This window comes from Corvus brachyrhynchos, unplaced genomic scaffold (genome assembly GCF_000691975.1).
Source record: "Corvus brachyrhynchos isolate BGI_N302 unplaced genomic scaffold, ASM69197v1 scaffold229, whole genome shotgun sequence".
NCBI lineage: Eukaryota > Metazoa > Chordata > Aves > Passeriformes > Corvidae > Corvus > Corvus brachyrhynchos.
The window spans coordinates 1,884,427-1,907,819 of NW_008240042.1; the positions used below are offsets into that span (position 1 = coordinate 1,884,427).

General features: G+C 38.6%; 1 protein-coding gene and 1 long non-coding RNA gene across 2 annotated transcripts in view; both read left to right on the forward strand.

Moving 5' to 3' along the window:
- The window catches only part of NR3C2 (nuclear receptor subfamily 3 group C member 2), a 189,497-nt gene that overhangs the window by 30,885 nt on the left and 135,219 nt on the right, over positions 1-23,393 (forward strand). The window lies entirely within an intron of this gene.
- Positions 4,991-7,666, forward strand: LOC108449104. The gene is made up of 3 exons (XR_001865223.1): positions 4,991-5,075; positions 6,579-6,645; positions 7,578-7,666. It is a non-coding gene; the product is annotated as an uncharacterized LOC108449104 (long non-coding RNA).

A 23,393-nucleotide genomic window follows, 5' to 3' on the forward strand; every position in this document is an offset into this window, starting at 1 on the left:
AAGGCGACGTATGGCTGCTGGCCCAGGGGAGCTGTGCAGCCCCTGCGAGCTCTGCAGCTGCAAGGAGCTGTGGCAGGCCCAGGAAGATGCTGCTCTGAAAATTTTGATGAGGCAGAAAGGAGAAGCAAGGATTAGTGTCAATAAGCGGCTGCAAACAGTTTTCAAGGTTCCCCCTGCCAGCTATAGAGCCAAGTGTCTGGCCTGTTGCTTGGCATCCTTCCTCTCCAAGCTTTGAAAATGTTGCTGGAAGTTGATGCTTTCACTGCTGGTTTTCTTTTTTCTTTTTCTTTTTTTTTTCCTTTCCCCCCCTTCTTATTTTCTACTTCTGCATATGGATTCTGGCAAGAAGCAAGATTCAGGTGGCAGCAGAGAGAGTAGGGCTGCCAGGGGCTGGGGTTCCTGGGAAGGCAGTAGGGTTTGCAGCAAATCCAGAGGTTTTTGCAGCTACCCCCTTCTGCACTCACTGCTTGCTGCCAGAGGCATGATCATCCAACCCTTCATGATTACTATGTGAGTTTCACCTTTCAGTTGCAAAGGAGCACATAATTGAATTTATGGTTTTAATGCTGAAAAAAAAAAGTGGGTCAGTCAGGTATTAATAAGCTATTGCATTAAAATGGTGATAACCTATTGATTTTAAATAGTTTTTAAATATTTTGGAATAGCTGCTGCAGTCTCTGTGCAACACAGACATGCACATGACAGAGCAAATGAGGGACAAAACCTAGTGAGCATTTTTAACTAAAAATGCAAACATTTTTGCTCATTCATTGCCTGGGGTGAAATCAATGGCATTTCATAAAATATCTAACTGAAATAATGAGTAGGGTAGTTAGAAGTGTCAATATTTTCAAAAACATTTCTTACTGTTTTATAATAATTTATATAGACTAATACTACAACTATTATATAACAGCAAAATACATATTATTGCCTAATTGTCTAATTTTCTAACATAATAATGCATAGTTATTTAAGTTTAATACAATAATGTGCAAGATGCATAGTTAGATAAGTTTTTCCAGTTTTTTCCAGCTCGTATTTTTTTTTTAAATTAATTGTAGCATTTTTACCTGTATGGAATTCTGCAAACAGTGATTACCAGATTAAAAAAAACTTCTTTTTCTCCCCCTCTCCCCCACAAAGTTTTGTGAATACAAGAAATACAAATAAAAGATTCCATGTTTCAGGCACAGTTTAAGTAGGATTTCTTTAAGAAGTAAAAACCTGCTTTCATAGGGGGACACTGACAACTTGAAATTTGACAGACCAGAAACATTCTTGTTTGTTTAAAATAATGTTTCACTTTTATGTAGTTGACAAAGGACTCGGGTGAGAGAGAGGTGCAGGGTAATCAAAATTGCATGCTGGTAAGATTAAGTGTGTACTTTGTAGGTCATTTGTTTGTATAAACAAGAACCTGTTGCTATAGCTGATGGCATTTCAAAGAGTCTCAAACCTTGAGAAGACCAACAAGAGCAAAAAAATCGTGGATTTCGTGCATTTCCATGGATTAAAGTACAGTTCCTTTCTCAAAGGTACCCAGGTCAGTTCTCGGGCACGGGCAGCCTGATGGGAGGCGTGCTGAAGTCAACTGGAAGTAGGCTGTTAACTTTTAGTATGTTTTGGATCAGAGCTCAGGTGAATTCCTTTGTTCCTTGGAGGAGACACTTCAGCACTGTGTCAGAATAATTAAAAAAAGAAAAAAAATCTTTGCAAGACTTACTTTTTTTTAAATTTAAGCAGTGAGGGAAATTTGTAATTGGACATGGTTATCAAAATATGTAAAATGGTGCGGAGAAATGTGTTCTTATCTCATGTAATTGCTCTGTAATTGTTGGGGAGGGGAATCAGATTAAGGAGGCTAAGTATTTCCAATGCTGAAATTAATGTATTTTTGCAAATAGTGAATCTAAGTCTGCATTCCTTGAAGTCAGTGGGAGTTCATGTGTTTTGCAGAATTGGAGCTGGTATTTGCAAGCTCTCAGCTTTATGTAAGCAAGTTTTGAGTTTTTTGGCTTTTTTTTTTTAAGAGTAATCAAAACTTTTAATCAAAGGATTCATTTATGTTTAAAATATTTTTTGAAGTAGGAAGTGTTAATCTTGAAGTTATAATTTAATTTCTCTTGAGTTGTCTTTCTCTCCTACTCTTCATTATCTCTTTTAAAATTGAAATACAGAAACATTTCCATCAAGCTTAAGAATCAGTAAATTAGTGAATGCTTTTCATGCTTAAAGATTTTTTTTTAATTTGGTTTTGGTTTTTTTGTGTTCCTTGAGTATGTTGGTATGAAATTCACCAGCGCTTGCTGCATTTTGTACCTGAAATTAAAATATTTGTGTGGCACATTAGGAAAGCATTAACTAGCTTTGGTGATTTTTTTTTTTTTTTTTTTTTTTTGCCAATTACTATCTTTAAACTAAAATTTTGTACATATCAATTTAATTTGTGAGAGTAAGTTGTTCTTTAAAGCCTGTAACTCTTCTTAATTCTTCCAGGGATAAAAAGAGCAGGCAAACACATCAAAACTTGTGCTGTAGGTTATGGCATAGATGAAGATTAGATAGCTGAAAACCAACCTTCTGTGGAAGCTGTGCTTCACAACCATTATGGAACTTCTGAAAAGCATGCTACTTCCAGCAAAAATTGTCTCTTTGAATTTGGTACAGGAGAAGTATTTTTGCTGCTGTGGAAGCTGGTTCAGTTTTGTTTCCATGCTAACCAAATTTGCACTTTGTTTGACACTGTATGTGGTGCTCTTGCTGCTGGGGAGCTGCAGCAGCTCTAATGTATATGTAGTAGATACTGTGTCTGTGAAAGCAAAACCAGCCCTGGAAACAAAATAGTGATGGCTGAGTCCTATAAAACCTGCTTTGGAAAGTCCACGAGAGCAAAGGAGCAAAAGGAAATCTCCCCAGTTCTGTGAATGCAGAAATGGAGACATGGGAAGTGGTTTTCCTGAAACCATCCAGCGGTGACCTGCAGGTTGGGGACAGAAATGGGATTGTCAGCTCTGTATCGAAGCACTTTTACTATCAGTATCCCTGATTTTTGGTGTGAAAAGAAAGTTAATACTTATGCTGAACTTGCCAAAAATCAAATGCTTGTTACAGCAAGATGCACGTCCGACAGGGATTTTCATATCTTTGCAACCTTTACTGGTATCTTTCAGAACTGGATCTAACCTGAGACATTTAGTAAGATGCAAAGGTCATCTAAACAAGGCTGTTGCTGACTTGCAGTACTCTGAGCAATTTTACATTCTTAGCTAGGAGGGGCAAAAGCTGTCTGTTTTATGTAAGCTAAAATTTCCTCCGTTCTCTTCTGTTTAAGCTGAAAATTCATTTTTAGACTAGAGAGCCCAAGATACCAAAGTTTAAAGATTGAATACTAAATTCAGAGGTAAAAAAACAAACCACTTAATTTTTGGGAATCAGGCACGGAATCCCAAGAATCAGATAAAAATGCTGCAGTTGGGAGAAAAGAAAATAACATTTTTCTGAAAGCAGGATTTTTTTTTGAAAATGTACCGGTGCTTATGGGGATGTTTAGAATGTCTCCAGACATAATATAGGTAGGGTAGGAGTGGAATAGTTGGAAATTCACAGAAAGTTTCAAGGCTACATAATAAAACAAAGGCAGGTCACATGGATGTTCACTTCTTGTAGGTGGAACCAGTGCTCCTTTTATTTCTGTTTCAATAGTGGAAGGAGCACTTGGGCTGTGCTTATTTATAATCATTGATCCTTAACTCCCATCCATATTCTCTGTATTTACACATGCATTCTCCCTCATAATGCGGAGTAGAGATTTTCTTTGTCCTTTAAGGACTTGTTTCCTCTTCAGTCATGCTTTCATTCACTTCCTTTTGGCTCTTTCTATTAACTCTAGCCTATTCTAATTCCTGCTTGTTGCTGCTTTTTACTCTGTTTTTCCTTTTCTCCCCAGCCCTTAATTCCTCCCGTCATTCTGTTCCTCCTTCCTTCCTGTCTCCTGCCAGTGGCTCAGATGGTTTTGAGTGACCAAGATGTGGGGATATTGCATGATGCATGTGGAATGGAGCAGTGCACTCAGAAAGTTATCCCCAGAAGTCAGTACTCCTTTCAGATTTCCCCACTGCTGGCAAACAGCTACCTTCATGTACTAGGAAGCCTTAGGAATATGCCCTCAAAAGATGGGGTTCCCTGTGGCACAATCCTGTGGAAGCCCTTCTGGAAGCAGGTGCTGTGCAGCTGGAGAGGACATGAAGCAGTAATGTGCACTTGTGTCATGAGGAAACAGAAATATGAACCAAACTGCTTAACCCAGCACCTTTATACTTCTGCTGGTGTAACTTGATTTAGTAAGTTAAAATGTCAGTGCTGTGGCTGTAGCACTGCTGTTTCCTTTCCCTGCCTTCTCTACGACGACACTCCAGGTTTTTTAGAAACATCCCCCAAAAGAGGGAAAGATCATGAAAAACGCTCTTAATTGCACGCAGTTTTTAATATTCCTGGGATCTGTTTTGAAGGGTGCATTTGACAGAGAGAAACCCAGCAGCCCCACACTGAATCCTTTGTCCTTCCTGCGGGGTGAAACAGAAGATAGCTTACTGTAAGTGTGGCTGCCTGCCAACCCGTGGCGCAGATTCTTTTTTTAATACTGTAAACTGGCAAGAAATCAAGAATTGCTGTTCTTCCTTTTATTCACTTTCCCTTCTGTATTAAAGAGCTCAGTAAATAAGAGAAAGTTAAATGTTGAGTGAAGGTTTCATACTGATTAATCATTAAATAGCAAAGAGTTATCTGTTCGGGGGGGCAGGATTTGCCCCCTTTTTTCCATTTCTCTTTGGTTGAAACTGGAAATATCAGTTGCTTCATCTGGAATAGATTATCACAGGGAAAAGTCTGTGCAGTTTGAAATGAGGACAGAGCAGAATGCATCCATCATGCATAGTTTAAAATAATCTGCAAGACTGCTTCTGATTTGATCCTTAGATGTACTTCCTCCCGATTTTCTTCAAAACTTGTGTTAATAATGAGTACTCTGTCTCTAGAAAAGGCTTTTTTGTAGAGTGTGCCCCCAGCCTCTGCTTGTAAGTATTTTCTTATTTGAACAACTAAGCTTCCTGAAATAGCTGCTGAGTTTTTTGTTTTGCTGTTATATTTAAAAGTGGTAGAGGGGTGTGGAGTTCCTTCTGCTGCTTCTCAAATCCAAGGCATGCCTTGCAAGCTACTTTGCTTTCACGCTAGAAAGGGAATTGGTGTTGCTGCTTTTCTCATGATTGTGTTGCTAAATTATTGGCAAAATTATCCCCAAGCAAAAAAAATGATGTTGGTATTGATATAGTGCACATTTGAATGATTTATCTTGAGAGAAATGTATTTCTGTGTGCATGATGCAGGAGGCCAAATTGAATTTAAAAATTACTGTTGCTGTTAAATACAGAGCTAATGTGAAAAATTAGCCTACAACAGATTGTTTTAAATCCCAAAGCATACTGTGGTTCATTCGGAGGTCAATCTTGCTCAAAACATATTAAAAATTCAATAATATCAATGTATATCTGCTGCTGACTTGATGAACCTACCGTATAGGTCACGTATGTACAGCTTTATTAAAGAAAACGTGGATTCATGTTTTGTTTCTTTTATACTTCTTGGCTAATTGGAAGTTAAGGTTTCTGAAAGTGATAAGGAATAGTTCTGCTTTAAAAGCAGTGGACTGTGACTGAAGAAATCTGGATTTGATCTGCCAGATTTCTTGAAATAACTGGCTCAAGTCATTAGTTATTTTGGGGGTTTTCTTTTGTTTGTTTGTTTTTTTCCCCTCTTAGTTCTTCATCTGTAAAGTGGAGATAATCCTATTCCTTTACCAGATGGCAGTATGTTATAGATAAATTAATGAATGTTTGTAGGACAAAGCAGTAGCATTTAATGGGTTCAGCATAAGTATTCACATTAATGATTCATGTTAAAGAATGATTGAAAAACTGCATTAACTCGAAAGTTCGGAGTGTCCTGTCCCAGAGGCAGAGGCTTAGTTTCCAATCTGCAATGCCCAAATGGGGGACACAAGAAATATTTATTCAGGAAATTTAGTAGTTTACAAGTTTCCTTCCTTTGGTTCCTTCCTTCCTTTAGCTAGAAAGAATTTTTTTTTTCCAGACTCTGCTGGACAAGTCTGGATTTCTGAAGTAAATCTCTTTGAATATAAAAGGAAAAGGCACATTTTTGTGGACATTTGTGCAGGTATCTTGCCACAAAAATTAATGAGTAAATAAACTATTTAAAGATGATTAAATTTGAGAGATGATCCAAAGGAATGAGAGCAACTTTTCTAAGCAATTAGTAAAAAACCCCAACTGTCTCCTGCAAAAGCACGGATCGGAAAATAACCATTTCAATTATAGCCATCAGAAATCTTCCCCCATTCTCATTTTTCTTTTGAATATATATCTTGAGCTTGTTCAAGATATGCAGGAAAGTTTTCTTGCAAAATGACAGGTAGAACTATCACAAACTTGTTACTATTTTAGGGGTGTTGGATAAGATGCATAATTATCTTGAATACAGTTTCAGTTTTGCTGCCTTTTCAGTGTAGCAAGCTACAGGGAAAATACAAATTCAGTTGTCGAGGATCCCGGACCTCAAAGGGAGAAATAAGTAGGTAACAACTCTACTTTCACTTGTGTTTTGCAGTCTTTATTTTTTATAAATGTGGTTGTTTATTTTAAGTGTAAGTAGCATTAGTTCATCCCTATTTTGTTATCCACATTGAGGGAAAATAAAGAAGTGTCTGCACAGAGTTGGAGTTACGTGGCCGTGTGACTTGAGAAGAGTCTACTAATATGTGATTCTCCTTTGAAACTGTGAGCAGATTATCTTCAATAACTAGCAGATTTCTGTATATATTTTTAAAATGCAGGAATAAGTGCTTGATATAACTATTACAGTGGGTTTATTTAATTAAAAACAGTGCACTGCAGTAGCATTTCAGAGTTACTCTTGCCATGTTCGGACAGTTCTCTTGCGGATCTCAAAGCTCGGGTTTTGTGCTCCTTTAGCTATATATTTGGAAGAAACAGAAAATAGTTTTATCACTTGCTTCCTACTGACATACTCAGTTCTTACAGTAACAATTTTCCTTGGCTGTTGCAGCATGTGCCAGGAGATTGCAGATCCTGTGTCTGTACTTAAGACTTGATACCTCAGAAACTGTCTTTTATCCAAAATGCCGGTAAGGCAATTACCATGAGTCAGACGAACCATCCACTCCAGGTTCCTTGTTATGGGTCAGGCCAGAGCAAGACCTTTTCTGGTCAGGGAGCCAGTCTGTGAATTAATGTCAGTGAGAATTACGGGTAAAATCCCCAGCCATGGCTAGTGTCCAAAATCGGTAGCAAGACTGGTAATTTAAATGTCTGCCGCTCCTGGACAAAAATAAGCTGCTTGCCTCTCGCTCTCTCTCTCGTCCTAACAAGACTGTTTCGGATTTGTCCAAGTAAAACCAAGAGAATAAATTTGAGGGGGAGGAGAGAGTGTGTCTTCCTCCTTCGCTTCAGTAACTTCATGTTTGTCCATGTTTTTTTCCCCAGCTCCTTAAACCGGAGGAAGAATGTCCCACTGATCGTCTCTCAGCAGGTCACGGCATAAGCTGCTCCCTGTTTTAGCCCTCCGATGAGCCCATATACCACTCGCTGTATTCACTCATTCCTTTGCCAGGTCACTCTTGATTTTCTCCTCTTGAACAGGGCTCAGAACAAGCCCAGTCCTGGCCAGCTCCTCACTCCCTCTCCAGAGCTGGGAGCTGCTGGGCAGAGTGACACTTGCAGCCTCGCGACCTCCGTGGCCGCCTGGTCTCCGCTGTGGCACCCGCGGCAGTATCAGCCACAAAGGGATTTTCTTTATTGCATTAAGCTTGCAGAGAGAAGATTTAGTAGGTGTGTCGCAGTGCCATTAGCCTCCTGTGACCTGGTGTCTCAGCAAATCCTTCTGTGGCTGTGAAGAATTTGTTTTAGTTTGAGCAAATTCATCTTCATTAGAGCCATTTTGAGGGAAACTGTTCTCTCTACCCACGGTGCCATCTTCTTAATTCTAGGTGGCTGGACCTACTGCTGGTATTTGAATCATTATGCTAGTCTTGAGTAACGTCCCATCTGGCAATGGAAAATTCAAAAATACAATTAATTCAGTTTCCTTATATCATATGGTTGTGAAACCCTTTCTAACAAACTTTCACACAGAAACAGAAGTTTTATTCTTGCGGTAATAATGTTCATAAAAAAATGTTTTGGTGTGCTTAGTGCAAAATAACATTTCAACTTCTGGAGGACAACCACAAAATCTATTAAAAAAATAAATGTTGGCAGACACATAGGCAAAGGAAATCTATCAAAGTTTGTTGATGTTTGTCTGCAGTGCAGAAATTTCCCTACGCAAACGAGCGGCATCTTGTCACAACACTTCAAAATCTTTAAATAACTTAAAGGCTCTTTTCTTTGATGTGAAGTTCACTTTGCAACACCTTGATGCCAGGGATGGTAGTCAGTTATTATCTTTATTACAGGTGTGGCCTTATTTAAATATCTGCATAAAATGTCTCATCTGTGGCACACTGATACTGCGTGAGCATTGCGTACCTGTTGTACGTGAGCCGCCTTCAGCTGGGGCGTGTTCAAAGTGAAGAACAGAAAATGTTTTACCATCCTTCAGATCCTAAATGGAGGTCTGCTGAAATGTCACTGGAAAAGTTGGAAGAGTCTGGGCCTAGCTTGGGGAAAAAAAGTAAACAAAATAGGATTTTTAGGTGAGGCGCAAGTAGGATTTGCCTGTACAAGAAGAAAAATGAGACCTGCTAGTTTAGACCAGCAGGTTGCCTCCTTGCCAAATTCCAGATGACAATGACTAGAAGTGACTTGGTCTGAGTCTTTTGGTGTGAAAATCCCTGTTTCAGCTGTGACTGCAGGGTTTTTTTGGGGGGGGGATTGCTCAATCATAGAGTCATAGAATGGTCTGGGTTGGAGGCAACCTTAAAGATCATCTAGTCCTCTGCCATGGGCAGAGGACCATTCACTGACCAGGTTGCTCAAAGCCCCATCCAACCTGGCCATGAACACTGCCAGGTATGGGGCATCCACAGCTCTCTATGCAGCCTGTGCCAGGCTTCACCATACTCTGAGTAAAGATTTTTTTCCTAATATATCATCATGCCTGTGTAATTGGATTCTAAACAAATACACAGGAGACCTTTCTAGTTTCTTTGAAAAAATGGTCAGAGGAAGGAATATCAATGTCTCTGAGAGATGGATGCTCTGCAGTAATGCCTGCTGCCCATTAATGAGGTCTGAGGTCCAGCCACTGCCATTGCTTTAAGGTGTTCACAGACCTTTCATAGACTTGACATGCATTAGCTATTGGATGAAATGTGAACCCTAAGTGAAAGGATGTACTGCTAAGATAACCTTTAATTCCCAGGTGTGGGAAGGATTTAAGACCTGTTCCCAGCATTTTTTTTTTTTTTTTTTCTTAGAGCAAATGTAAAAAGTTTTCCAATTAGCTCGACAGTTTTGGGGGGGGTGGTCTTACTCTGAAGTTTCCATTCTCCTTGTACATTGCTTAGGAAGAATAAGCACATAATTTTTTGGCTGTGGATGCCTGTTGATGGAATTTAATGCTGTTCAACTGAGATAATAAAAGGGTCAAATAATTTTGTGAACTGTTAAGTATCATTTCATCTTTTGTACAGTGACTGTGGTCCCTGGGGTTGAAGAACAGTGACTGTTATGGTTCTTTTACCATCTGGCACTGTGACAAGAATACCTGATCTTGTGTTGCTCTACATGATGAAAAAATAGGTAAATAAATAGGATTTATCAGTTTTCTTTACAAGGCTTTTCCACAGGGCAATTGATTTTATTTTAGTCTGTGCAAGACAGACCAAGAGAAGAAAAAAAGATTGTATTTCTCTCTCTTGCTTTCCCAAGTCCAGTGTAAATAAAACAAGACTGATATGTACTTACACATCTTTAAAATGCCTTAACAGTTTTTCTTTGGCTTTCTGAAGAGAAGATTCTGTTAGTTCTGAAGAAGGAATTTTTTTTTTCCAGTAATTTTGAATGCCCTTGGGCCCTCTTACGCAGAACTCTGTAATTCTTCTTCATGACAAGCACCTTGCACAAGGCTTTTTGGGGTGGGAACCTTTCTTTTTAATTAGGTTGCAGATGAAGGTTCAGCTCAGTCATGTTAATGGTGGAAGTTTCTTTAGTGACTTTTCCCATCAATTGTATACTTTGTGTCAAGGTCAAAAGTATCACTGTTCTTCAAAAATGATCCTATAACCTTTTGTTTACGGAAGCAGTAGTCTCCTTTGGAAGAGGTTTATACAAAAGATTAAGTTGGTAGAATCAGGAATTCAAGATCAATCAAAAGGCTTTTTGTACATGTGAAGACATTCCATTTAATACTAAGTTGATATTTTCCACTTTGTGTGATTAGGCAAATGCAAAATTAAGTAACAGAAGTCAAGATCAGACACATTTTGAAGGTTTGTTTGTTTTTAAAGTGTATTGCTCTTTCTCGGAGAATATACTTCAGGTAAATATTAGATCTGTCTGTAAACTGGAAAATCAACTTCTCATCTTACTTAAAAGGTGCCTTTGTAGTAAAGGCAATATCATAACCTTAAAATAGTGTTTTGCATGAAGATAAATGCAATGTCATGCTATATTTAACTACTTTGTAAGAACCAAGTTGTTGTGATGAGAAAATTTCAATAAAGTTTCTAATATTAAAATATATTTTGCAAGTCTATAACCTTCTTTGGCATTTATCATGTGGAATTATATACTAGTTGCCTTCTTGAAAGAAGGCTTAGAGCTGTGTCTTTAATAATTTTCAAAGTATGAATATAATTATAGGTTTCTCATTATAACAAAGGTACCAGTTGTGTTTTTTTTAGTGTAGAGATGGTTAAAAGCTGGTATACTGGTCATCACAGATCAACATATATGTATATTTGCAAGGTAAAAAGTAGCTGTTTGTTGCATGAAAGATAACCCAAGTAAAAATTCCTTAGAAGTGTACAGGTGAAAGTTTCCTCATGTCCATAGCTTTATGCCTAAAGGCCTAACTCTGTAGCTGTACCCAGAGAGCACTGAGCAGAGTGGGATGTAATTGAGAAGATGCTTCAGGACCAATCCTGTAGTAAGACCCGGCTCAGCCTCGGTCACCCTTTGGGGCATGGCACGTCCTGAAGGGCAGCTGCTGGATGCAGGAGGGGGTCACTGGTTCAGGGAAGTGGTCGGGCTTGCAGGGCAAGGGTGTGTTTCGTGGGGCACAGGTGTATGTGCATGAGCATTTTGGTGTGGGTTAGGAGTGTTCTTCTGAAGCAAGTCCGCTTATTGTCCTCGCTTCCTGTCGACGTGCGTGCGTTGCCGCACAGCTCCGAGCGCGCGGGCAGGTTTCATTTTGGGTGCCGCTAAACCAGAAGATGTTTCCACCTGGGAATACCCATTCAGTCAGCAGGACCAGTCTGATTCTAGCTGAAAGTGAAACCATCCCATCGAAGTGTGGACATTTGTCCTTGAGCTCAACCCCTGCGGAGCTGTGCTACGGCTGTTGTCACAGCCTGACTGCTGTCACTGTCCCTGTCCCGGCTGGAGACTAACAGCAGGTGCCTAGGGAAGACAGTAAAAGTGCAAGCACGTAGTAGTGCTTTCCCAATGTATTTTCCCAGCTTTCAGCAATCTGCATCTCACAAACTTCCTGAAGCAGAGATGGTATCTTTGGTTTAATAGCCCGTGATAGATTTTTCTTCCATTAGTTTGTCTTATTGTTTGTAAAACCATGTGCATTTTTATCATCCACAATATCATGTGCAGTGAGTCCTAAGGTAGAATAATGTACGTGTTAAGAAGTACCATTTTTTGTTTATTTCGAATTTGCTACCTGATAATTTCATTTGATGCTCCTTTGTTCTTATCTTGTAAGAGACAAATGATTCCTTTTCCACTGCCTTTATGGTGTTCCATTTATCACGGATCTCTTTGATACTACCTTGATTGTTTGTGTTCCAGGCTGGAAAATCCATGTCTGTTTAGTTCCTTGATCAGAACCCATTTCATACCTTTGATCATCCTTGTTCTTCTCTCTGCCTTCCCTTGTTCTTTGAGTCTTTCTGAGACTGGAGGACTGCATGCAAGCTAGATAACTTATTCAGTGTGCAGTGTGCTGGCTTGAGGGTGTATTCTGTGGTGGTCTACGTTTCCCATAATTTTTAACAGTGTTTGCTTTTTCTTTTGACTGCTGCTGAAACTAAATCGTCATTTTTTTATATATGTCTCTGTTGAACGCAAGATCCTTCCCTGTGGTGGTGACAGCTCACCCAGAGCCCGTGCTGTATTCATAGGGTTGGAGTTGTTTTCCTCCCCACCCATCCTCCCCACCATTCCCTACAATTCTTTATACCTGCCAACTCTGAGCTTTGTCTTCCATTGTACAATTTAGTCCTTTGCTATGTAAGATCAGTTGCAGTTCTCTCAGTAAGTCTCCGTTTGTACTGCTGTGAGCAACTTGGTATCAGTAGGGTACTCTCCCCGCACACCATTCTTCCCTCTTTCCCAACCCATTTATGCAGCTGTCCTACAAAACTCCTGTGGAACACTGGTAGCGACCTGTTTTCATAGAGAAACTGAATGTTTATTACCATCTTTTCATTCCCATCTTTTACCAAATTATGTATTTGTTTGGAGATCAAACGACTGGATTGATCCGGTCATGTTTGTCCTCACATACAACAAACGATTCTCTAGCAATGCTAATGGATTTGTGAGGCAATTGTTCAAATGCCATGTGGACTCTTCCCCAGCATGTGATACCTAGCTCTCTGTTCTTTGTAACAGTTCCTATCAATTTGCTCAATGCGTATGTCAAATTAATAGTTTTGTGGTTTTCCGATTCCTCCTGAGAGGCCTGTTAGGAGATTGGCAATGTGTTTGCTATCTCACACTTCTCTGGTACAGAGATGGGTCTGAATAAGATTACCATGAGCAGTAATAGCTCAGCTGTGTGTACGTGAGTTCCTGCAAAAGTTGAGGGAGCACCATCTCACACTTGTGATCTGTTACCATTCCTTTTGCCCACATTTCTCTGCTGACCTCTATCACTGATGCATACATTTCAGGCTGATTCTCAACCCATAGGCAAAAAAACCTACTCCAGTCAGGGGATCATCTACCTAGCTTCTTCCGTAGCAAGCACAGAGGGAAAACATCTTTTAGTTTTGTTGTTAGTGGCTTTTTTGGTTTGATTTGGTTTAGTTCTGTTTCTTCTTCAGCCTTTTTAGCTCTAAGTAGATTTATAGGCAGATCTGTGCCAGGGTTTCTTTTCAGACAGAAATAGATTATCCAAAGACAGAAGGGACAGACTTTTCTCCTTTGGGACAGTCCATCAGCTTCCTGTTCTCCTTAACCCCAGGCAGCAAGAAGGGACCAATGCAAAACTCAAGTCCATGAGTGAACTTCCTTCAGTGATGCAGTGGTGAGGCAGAGGAACTTGATAAACTTCTGAGTTGTTTGGGCATTTTTTGTTATTCATTGCTGTTTATTTTGAGTGGGTTGTTTGGGGTTTGTTTTTTTTTTTTTTTTGTTTTTTTTTTGGTTTTTTTGGTTTTTTTTGGTGGTTGTGCTTGTTTGGCTTTTGGGAGTGGTTTTGTTGTTTTTGTTTGGTTTTAATTCTCTTTAACATTTCCCCTAAAGACAGCTAGGAAACTAAACATGTCAGTTATCTTAGTGCAACTTTATGATTTCATAATTAAAGTCACAATGGCAGGAAATGGAGAAGTTTAGGTTTCAGTAGCAATATTGGCCACATATAGACTGTTTTAACTTCCTGCCTTTCATAATCAATTCTTGTTTTTTTTTTGGTTTTTTTGGTTTTTTTTGGTGGTTGTGCTTGTTTGGCTTTTGGGAGTGGTTTTGTTGTTTTTGTTTGGTTTTAATTCTCTTTAACATTTCCCCTAAAGACAGCTAGGAAACTAAACATGTCAGTTATCTTAGTGCAACTTTATGATTTCATAATTAAAGTCACAATGGCAGGAAATGGAGAAGTTTAGGTTTCAGTAGCAATATTGGCCACATATAGACTGTTTTAACTTCCTGCCTTTCATAATCAATTCTTGTTTATGTACTTTGTGACCTACATTAAGAGCCAAGAGTCTGGAAAAACGTGATGATTTTTATCCTAATGATGCTTCTGGGAAGTTGTGGGGAAAATAAATTTTTTTGGTTTAGAATTCAAGCACGAGAAGTTTAAGTGATTTGCTGTATTTTGTGTATGAAGCTGATGGAACTTGCAGACTTCTGAGTCCCACCCCAAGGTTAACATGCTTGGTTTTGTTTCCAGTAATATTTAGTGACTTTGCTGAGATTCTCTGTAAGAAACTTCCTTGTAAGCAAGGGAGAGCGAAGAGGAGAATAAAGGTGTTTGGATTATGAACGACTCTCCAAGGAGACCTGAAGGTTGAAGAAAGGGTGGATACTGTGAATTCCCTGGCAGACAAGGGTGTGGGCGTGTCTTGAGAGAGGTCGAAATTATCTTTGGGGAGACAGCACGTTGCTTAGAGATAACTGTGAAGCTTTGTCAAGGGGACCAGGTAAAAATGTGCTGCTCTATTATACACAAGGTCATTTCAAACTATGCTAATAAGTTAGAGATCATACACTGCAGGAAAGCAGGATAGGAAACCCCTTAATGTGCCCTGTGTGTTAAAGCAACAGGTATGGACAAAAAGGGAGGGAGGGAAAATAAATGGGTGTGAAGCACATTTTTGGTTCTGTTTTCAGCTAGCTCATTTAGAGAAGGCCTGTTGGGGATCCACATGATAGGAATTTGAGTTGTATTGCTTGTCACTAACAGCTGACAGGGCTGAAGAACCTGAAAGCAGAGAGATTTGTGACAAACTTAGAGCTGAAGAGTGAGGCAGAGGATCAGCTGAAGACTGGCTTTGAGGCTGAAATCTTCCAAGTTCAGAGGCTGTGCAAGAACTAAGGTTAACGTCACCAAAACCACTTGAATCTGTGAGGATTGGACACAAGAGGCAGCAACTGAAGAAACTGAAGTTGCAGGTTGCAGACCAAGGATGTTGGCAGATACCTGTGAGGAGGGTGTTTGTGCAGGGGGCATGAGGCATGAATGTACTCATCAGCCTAGACAAGAGAAGTGCTGGTCCTGCAGGAGGTGCTTGCAGACGCGCACAGCTATTTGAAGTCTCAGAAATTAATTGAACATTTTAATTTTTGTTTAGTTAATAGGTAATTTCTGCACTGTGTCAGTGTCAATGGTTAATTACTTGCACATTTCATTAGGAAAGCAAAAGGAGATTGTGCCTGGTCCTTGGCATGATCTGGTTGGTGTTGGCTGTCATGCTGTGCTGAAGACAGTATTGCTCTTCTGCCTTAATATATTGTTAATACTGCACATGGGTCTGCCGTGGCTGGGATATTCAAGTCGCTGTGGGATATTTTTTTTTTACAGTTGTCCCATAGTTGTAACTCAGCAGTGAGTATATGGTCCACAGAGCTGTTGCTTTTCTGTCTTCTGTTGTTTTCAAGTAACCTCAAGTGTGACTCCTTTATATTATGAATGGTATATATTTCCAGTTGTGATGTAATGGTTTGGCCAATGGCTGAGATAATGAGCTGAAGGACTCGAGCTGATGATCTCATCTTTCAGCCCGCCAGACTCTCTGAATTTTTTTTGCTAATCACTGCTCATAATGAATACTCACTTACATAGAATATTTCTTGGTACTTCAAAATTTTTCATATTAAGCATGGGGTGAATTTAGTAATGAATCAAATGGGACTTTTTATTATTTGAAAGAATTTTCTTGTACCATTTTAAGGTGGGTTGGTTCTCTGATTTCTACTGTACTGATACCTTCCTTGATCCCTCCATAGCTTTAGAGAATTCTTGAGCAGTGAAGGCCAGGCATAGTGTTTGATGAGGGGAAAAAAAAGGTTTGCTTCTGAGCAGAGTTTAAATCTGATTATGCAGACCCTCTCAGTGCACTAAAACTGCTATATGGCATGTTTCATGAAAGTAGTATTTTAGTAAAGGAGGATCTTGTGTGACATTGCTTTTCATCATTGCTGCAAAACACTGACATTCCTCCTTGGGTGAGAGCCACAGCACACAGATTTGTGGAGTGAATGCTTATAAAACCGGAGTTTTCAGGTACTTGTGGGGGCTTTTTTGTTCATGTTTATTTTTCTGGAGTTGGCTGGATCAAATTGATTTAACTCTGCATGTAGTATGTAGATTTTTAGGTATATTAAAGGTCTGTATTCATCCCACGGGTGGATTTTTGACTGAGGCACCCAAGTTCACAGTGCAGCTGCTGTGGTCTGCATCTGTAATCCATAGAAGCTGGGGGGTGCTGCCAGAGGGTAATTTGCAGGTGCCTTTGTTTCTGTTCTCAATGCACAGATAACGAAGAAGAGAGCAAATATCTTCCCTTCTTTTTTAATTCTGAAGTGCTGTCATCTTTTCAGCAGTGGGGTTTGGCATCCTACCTCCAGAGGGGTTTTGCTCAGTCACAGCCTAGTCTGTGTAGGATGCTGTTCTCGTACTGTTGTTTTTTCTTGTTAGAGCTTTGATAATGTGACTGTCAGGTTGGCATCTCGCTCTATTTGGTATCTACAACCAGCAGAGCTTCATTTTTGCATCTCTGTCATGTACTAATGAACTGAGTCTTGAATTCTGCTGTTGCTCCTTGAAAACTAAGTGCCAAATTTGTTTCCACACAAAGCTCCTTCACTCAAGATGTGAAGCAGATTCAGATGTGCTAGCAAATACACTTTGTAAAGTTTGTCTTTCTCTCCTTTCTGGCTAGTGATGGAAAAATTCGATTGCAAACCACTTTCTGGCTATGCAGACTTCATCCATACAGAGGTTTGGAAGAGCAGTAGGGTGGCTTTTTATAATCAGTAAATAATTTCAGTAGCATATGGCACTTGGAAACTTTAAACACTGATAAAATACAAACTTCCAAAAGGCGCCAATATAAAGAGGGATGTTAGCTTCCAAGTAATTTTGCCCTTGCATTAGTTCAGAAATTGTAATATTCAGGAACAATGCCTCTACTGATTGTGTGTTACAGCTTGCTTTGTTTGTGGCATGCTCTACAAACGTGGCTGTGTGACATTTGTAATGGGACTGGACTTCTCTAATTTTGCTGCTCTTTCTAAAAATGACCATTGAAAACACCTTAAGGGAGCGTGCAAATAGCCTTGCTGTTATCAAGTGACAAGTCTGGTGGCAGTCCATGTTGCTTTTAGAACTGACTGAGGAGAGGATGACATGGTTTAAGGTCGGTTGTTTAAGGTGTTAGAAGAGTTGGGCTACAGAACATGGAAACATTCTTTGAGAATTGAGTTGTTGGTCCATATCAGGGGCTACATCCTCAGTACTGCTTCGCTACTTCACTGGAAACCAAGTGCTGATATTTTGGGATATAACACGTTGCCTGTTTTTACCTCCTTACACGTAAGCTACTTGTATTTGTTTTAGCTAAATTAGCAGATGAGTTTAGCCTGCCCTTTGTAGTCACCCACCACCTAGACATACTCCCAATTAATTGAGAGATGCAAGGGTGGAGTAATTCTCTCCTTACACTGCTTGTGCTTCTGACTGATTACGTTTCTGTAATTATTTACAATTATATGAAAATTAAACGGTGTGAGAGGCCTAATCTCACGTAATGTAGTCAGTGCATTGGACCCAGGAACCAGCCATAAGGCAATTATTCAGCTCTTGGATGAAGAATTGTGATTTCTCTTCCTAGATCTCAGTACCGGGGGTAGGAATGATGATGGCATAATGAAAGTGCAAAAGTTTGCCTCTTGGCTTGTAGCTGATGAGGTTTTAATGTACCCCTTTGATAGACAGAGGAACAGAAAGCTTTATAATTTTGACAGTGGTCTTTTATCAGATTTTATAAAAGAGATGGCAGGACAGAGTTACCTCTAGTAGGAGAGAACTGGGCTTGGTTGCTTGAAAGGTCTTTCCCTTTGCATTTTCTGTTTCTGGCTAGAGGAGAAAGCTGACCGGCCTGCGTGAGGGAGGTTGGTGTTGTCAACAGAGAGGGCCTGTGAGAGGGGAGGTCTTCTTTTGCAGAGCAAAATGGAAGTTTTTCCACAATTCCCTGTCTGCTCCATATTAATATACACTCGATATAATAAAATAATTTTCATGATTTTATGGGGGAAAATTATTTTTTCAAATATTTATAAAGGCCATTTGCCATTTAATTATCCAAATATTCTGCTTACATTAGTCTGTAACTCAGCTTAGTCAAGAAAGATTTGCCAATGCAGAGAAGGAGCACTGAAATGCTAAAAAATATCTGAGCCTGGTAATAGCCAGTAGAAATAAAGCTTAACTGCACCTTACGTTAAATAACATAGAGTTTGAGACTATTAAAATATACTATTCTATCTTATTTATTTTCCAAGGATTTGTATTTGCTCCTGGATTTTGTTCTCTTATAGGTCATTGAAAGTTCCTTAGAAGTGTTTTTAGGTTTGCTATGTTGAATTCAGATACAAATCTCAATGGAGAATAATGGTGCTTCTATTATAATAGTGATATCCCCCACAAATGGAAGTTTTATTCCTTACCTTAAGGGACTTTGACTTTATTCATCAGTTTATTATACTTCACAAATTTGCTTCTTATTTCTTTTACAGGGATCAATTAGGAGCTGAATTTTGTCTTGAAATAACAAAAAAATAAAATATTTTGAGTGCTCCTAGGTGTCACTTTGTTTGCTTATGTTATGTGTGTCCTTATATATTAATATATATATTTTATAGTAATATAGATAATTTCATAAATAAAAGACACATTTCAAATGATATAAAACTTAAAATGATATAAAACAGTAATGCATTTAAGAGTAGTGAATAAACAGTTGTATTTGCCAAGTAAAGGGAGGATATATGATGTGATACTGCTGTGTATGTAAAAGATATTTTAAAACTTTCAAGTAGCATTTGCACTGTTTTGATTTCAGTAGAAGGTCAAATGAGTTTTAAAAGAAAAAGTTCACAGTATTTACCAAAATGTTGATCTTTCTAATGGAATGCATTTGTGTAGTTTGTAATACCTATTCTTTATTCCACTGAATATTATATTTAAAAGGATAAAATGCAAATGCATAAAGAAAGCACACAGTCAAAATGGTAGGAAATATTGCTATTTGGGTAAACTAAGAAAATATTTGCATTCGCCACTTGCGAAACATCACTCTTTTACCAAAAAAGACGAAAACATACTATCTGAGTCATTGTACTGCAGTTGCAAATATAACATTTTCTGTTAAAAGTGTTTAACAGGTAATGTAGGAGCTACGAAAGTTTTTACCAAGAAAAGAACATCACATAAGGGTTAATGACATGATGGATAAAATATTAGTTCGTAATGCTCTTTATATAATAAAGATACCCTTTGATATGACAAAAAAATAACTGAAAGTTAATCTTGAGCCTCATCTGAATAAAAATGCAGCTTTGCTCCTTATCACTTCGGTAAAAGCTTTTTAACGGAATCCAAATTCTTTTTTTTGTTTTCCTTCGTGTAGCAGAGGGAGCTTAGGATATACTTGGAGACTGAATTAATTTTTCATGGCAAAAGCTAAAGTTGAAATAAATATTTTTAAAAAATGAAGAACCAACCAACATTCTTGGGTTATATGTGAGATGTTTTAGGGTATATTGTTTTGTTTTGAGTTCAGGTTTTGCCATGTAGCCAAGTCTTGTCTCTTCCAAGTCATATTTGCTCTTACTTACTGACTGTGATGAAAGACACAAAAGATCAATATGCTTCCATATGAGAACTTGCTGGCAAAATAAGAGCAGCCTTTGGCCAGAGTCTGAGCCCCAGCTGTTAGGTCATATCTAAACTCATTGGGGGAAAAAACTGGAGGTCAGTTTTCAAAATACAACGAACCCATAAGTAAGCTTATTAGTTACTTGTATTTTAACCTTTTGAAGTAGACACACATTTTTGGGAGGATTGGCTTCTTAAGAGCTCCTCTTAAAACTTACTCCGCAATATAAAGATGTAGAAAGACATTTATTGTGTTTCAGGGCTGTATTAAATACTTCACTTACAAAAAAACCACAGAGATAAAATACCAACCCAGTGTAATGTTTTCATGTCATTTGGTCCCCACATGTATGTAGGCATACAGATACTGCTGGTTTTCTGGCTAGTATTTCTAATGTGGTTTTCAAAATGGAGTATAAATACAGGAGTATTTTAATTTTTCATGCTGTTTCCTGTGTCTAATCCCATGGGATGCGATGTAGAACCGCTAGTAAAGTTCGTTTGTTTTTGTAGGCTTGGTGGGGAGGGGCAGGGGGGAGGTTAGGTGGGGGTTAGTTGCATTTCCTTAAGCATTGTTAACTATGTGTTTAAATGTTGGAACTGGGCCACAAAATTCCACCTCATAATTACATTTGTGGTTTAGTGGCAGAACATAATACCACTGCCTTTAATAGCAGATGGGGGAGAAAACACTTAACAGCCCCCTTGTCAGTTTGTGAAGCACAGGCCTCAGGGATAAAGGCCTAGTTTTGGATACAAAAATCACATTCCTAAATTTATTTTCAGTGCTTAAAGGAGATAATAGAACAAATGGTTGATTAATAAAGTAATTTTATGAAAGTTTGTTTGTCATATCTTAATTCTGGGTTATACAGTAATATATTAGATTAATAATAATGAGAAGGAGGCTGTGTTGCAGTAGTTTGAGTTGTTGACTTTTAGATTAGTTCTCTTCTGTTTAGACAAAGAAGTAGCATCATTGCAAATGCTGGAAAATGTATGTTCAGAGTAGTACTCTTGAAACCCCGTTACTAATACTATATATGATATTAGTATCCTTTATTTCCTTGCATTTAATATCTGGATGTGGTAATTCATTACACTCTATGTCTCTAGCTTAGCAGCTGTAGGGAACACAGAACATCAAGCCACCAAAAGTTTTCCTGCATTTAATGTGTTAGCAGCAGCCACGCCACATTCGGTAGGAGCCTCCCAGCTGATGCGCCAGAGGGGGAGCTTCCAGAGATGTTGTGATCTCACTCACCTGCAAGTCAGATTACTTCCCTGGCATGTTCTGGAGCCAGCAAAGATATGCATTCGTAATAGAATACAGAGAGCTATACCAAAGCAAGAAGTTAAATAATCCCCTAGGGTATATTGGTTGCACAAGTCAACTCTTTGTGGATGGAGCAGCTCCATCCATGGGAATCCGAGGGAATTAGTTGCCATTCCTAAATCTACAAACCAAAACCAAAACCTACAAATGAGAATGGGTCTTTCTGTCCCAGCGTGTTCCTGTTCCAAGAGCCCAAGATGCAGCAGGAGCCCAGTGTTGATGGAAGAGCAGATGATGAGTTCTGCACACAGATTTATTTTACTGGGCTTGTCTGATGAGCTCATCTCAGGTAGGACAGTTCCCTCTTCTGTCCAGGCATTAGTAAGTATCCATTAGTTACTTTTAAAATGCCAATTAGAAACTAAGTTTTCAGGGGCCAGTGCTAACTTTATTTCTATTAAGGTGTGATTAAACAAATCATTCTTCGTGTAGGTCTCTATCAGAATTAATGAAAAAAGAACGATGAACTTAATGCTATCCTATATCTGTTAATGTTTTTAGGATTATGTTGTTTTCACACTTTAGGCAGGTCTTTACCTTTGTGTTACTACAGCAACAGTCTTTATCACATTCGTATCCAAGGATGGATTCTTAGGATCTAGATTTTCAAGATACCCAGACACCTGCAGATGACAACAGTCGTGGTCAAATTTTTTTAAGGTATATAAGCAGAGTGGATGGGCTTATGCGTGGTTGAGTATCTAGCCCATTTAGACTTTTTTATTCCCTATATATGCATTTTTAGGTACTGAAAAAACTTGAAAATCCAGCCGTAGAGGCCACATGGAAGCCCATTAAACTTTCCAGCCAATGTTTGTTAAATACTTTACTTTTCGCAGGGAGCAGTGTCAGTCTTTGTACCGCCAGAACTGTTTGGCCTTGCTCTGGGAGATGGGCTAGAATATTCTTTCTCCATGTGAAATGTATTTTTATAACAACAATGTGAATTTACTTGGGAAAGCACAAGTTGCTGTTGGATTTGAGGCATAGTTTACCCCAGTCTGGGCTTAATTCAGCATGTAATTAAACACATTTTTAAATTTAAGTGTATGAATAGTTCTAATTAAATTAATGGGTCTCAGTGCAGTTGCGTGATTCTGCCTGCCTGAAACAGACTGTGGGATTAGGACCTTCATTTAAAGATTGTGCTATACAGAGTGCCAGAGTTCATCCCTGCTCTTACTAGAAATGTTAGACTATTGTAACATCTGACAACCAATATTCCTGTTAAAGAGAAATGCCAGTTTTTTGTAGCTTTTCTGAAGAATTTTACCTATTGGTTTATACAGAGGGTTGGGAAAGCAGGAGTGATAAGTAATAACGAATGTGGTTTTGTGGTTTCCAGTCTGCCACATCAATGCTCTCTCTGAAAATGAGTTTGGTTTGCAGCAGGCACTGCATATTGTAAGCTGTTTCTGAGGCAATATTTAAATGTACTTCCCTGGCAGCATAGAAATATAAATAAACATGCGGTGTTAACTTGTAATATTACTAATCTAAGTGAACTTCAAAAGTAGCTTACCAAAACTACAGCGTTATTTTTGTTGGATTTCAAAGGAGATGTGCTGTACAGATAGCAATGTTTTATCAATCGCACAATGAAATCAAAGTGGAAACAGCGTTTGAAAAAGCCTTGTAGAGTTTTGTAGTGATGTACTAATCCATTCAAATTTTATTGTTAGCATCTGTACTGAGTGATTGGAAGAATTACCACATTAGGGGCCCTTGAGACAAGTATTATTTACATTTGTGTCAATGAATTTGATAAATACATTTTAAAATTCAGGGAATCGTGTAGTTAAGCTATTAATAAAAGTTAAATAATACTAAATGTGAGAATATGATATTACTGCTTATCCTTGTTATTGCTATTATTATTATTGTTTTTATTATCATCATAATTGTTATTAACATTATTGTTATTATTGTTATTATTAAGATAATATTCCGGATAAACATCCCCATGTTGTTTAGCTACAGCTTCTGCATTTATTAAATGATAATGATATTTGTGAAGAGCAAGGAAGAGTACATTATAAATTAATTAGCAGATAGATGATGTCCTTCCTCCATTTCAGCCATCTCACAGATTTGCTGTTGACGTCGCTCAAAGCTGTATCTTTGCTGCTGATACAGTTTTCCTGGTGTGTCAGGGAGTTTGTGGCAAACTGTTCTAACGGAATTTCCC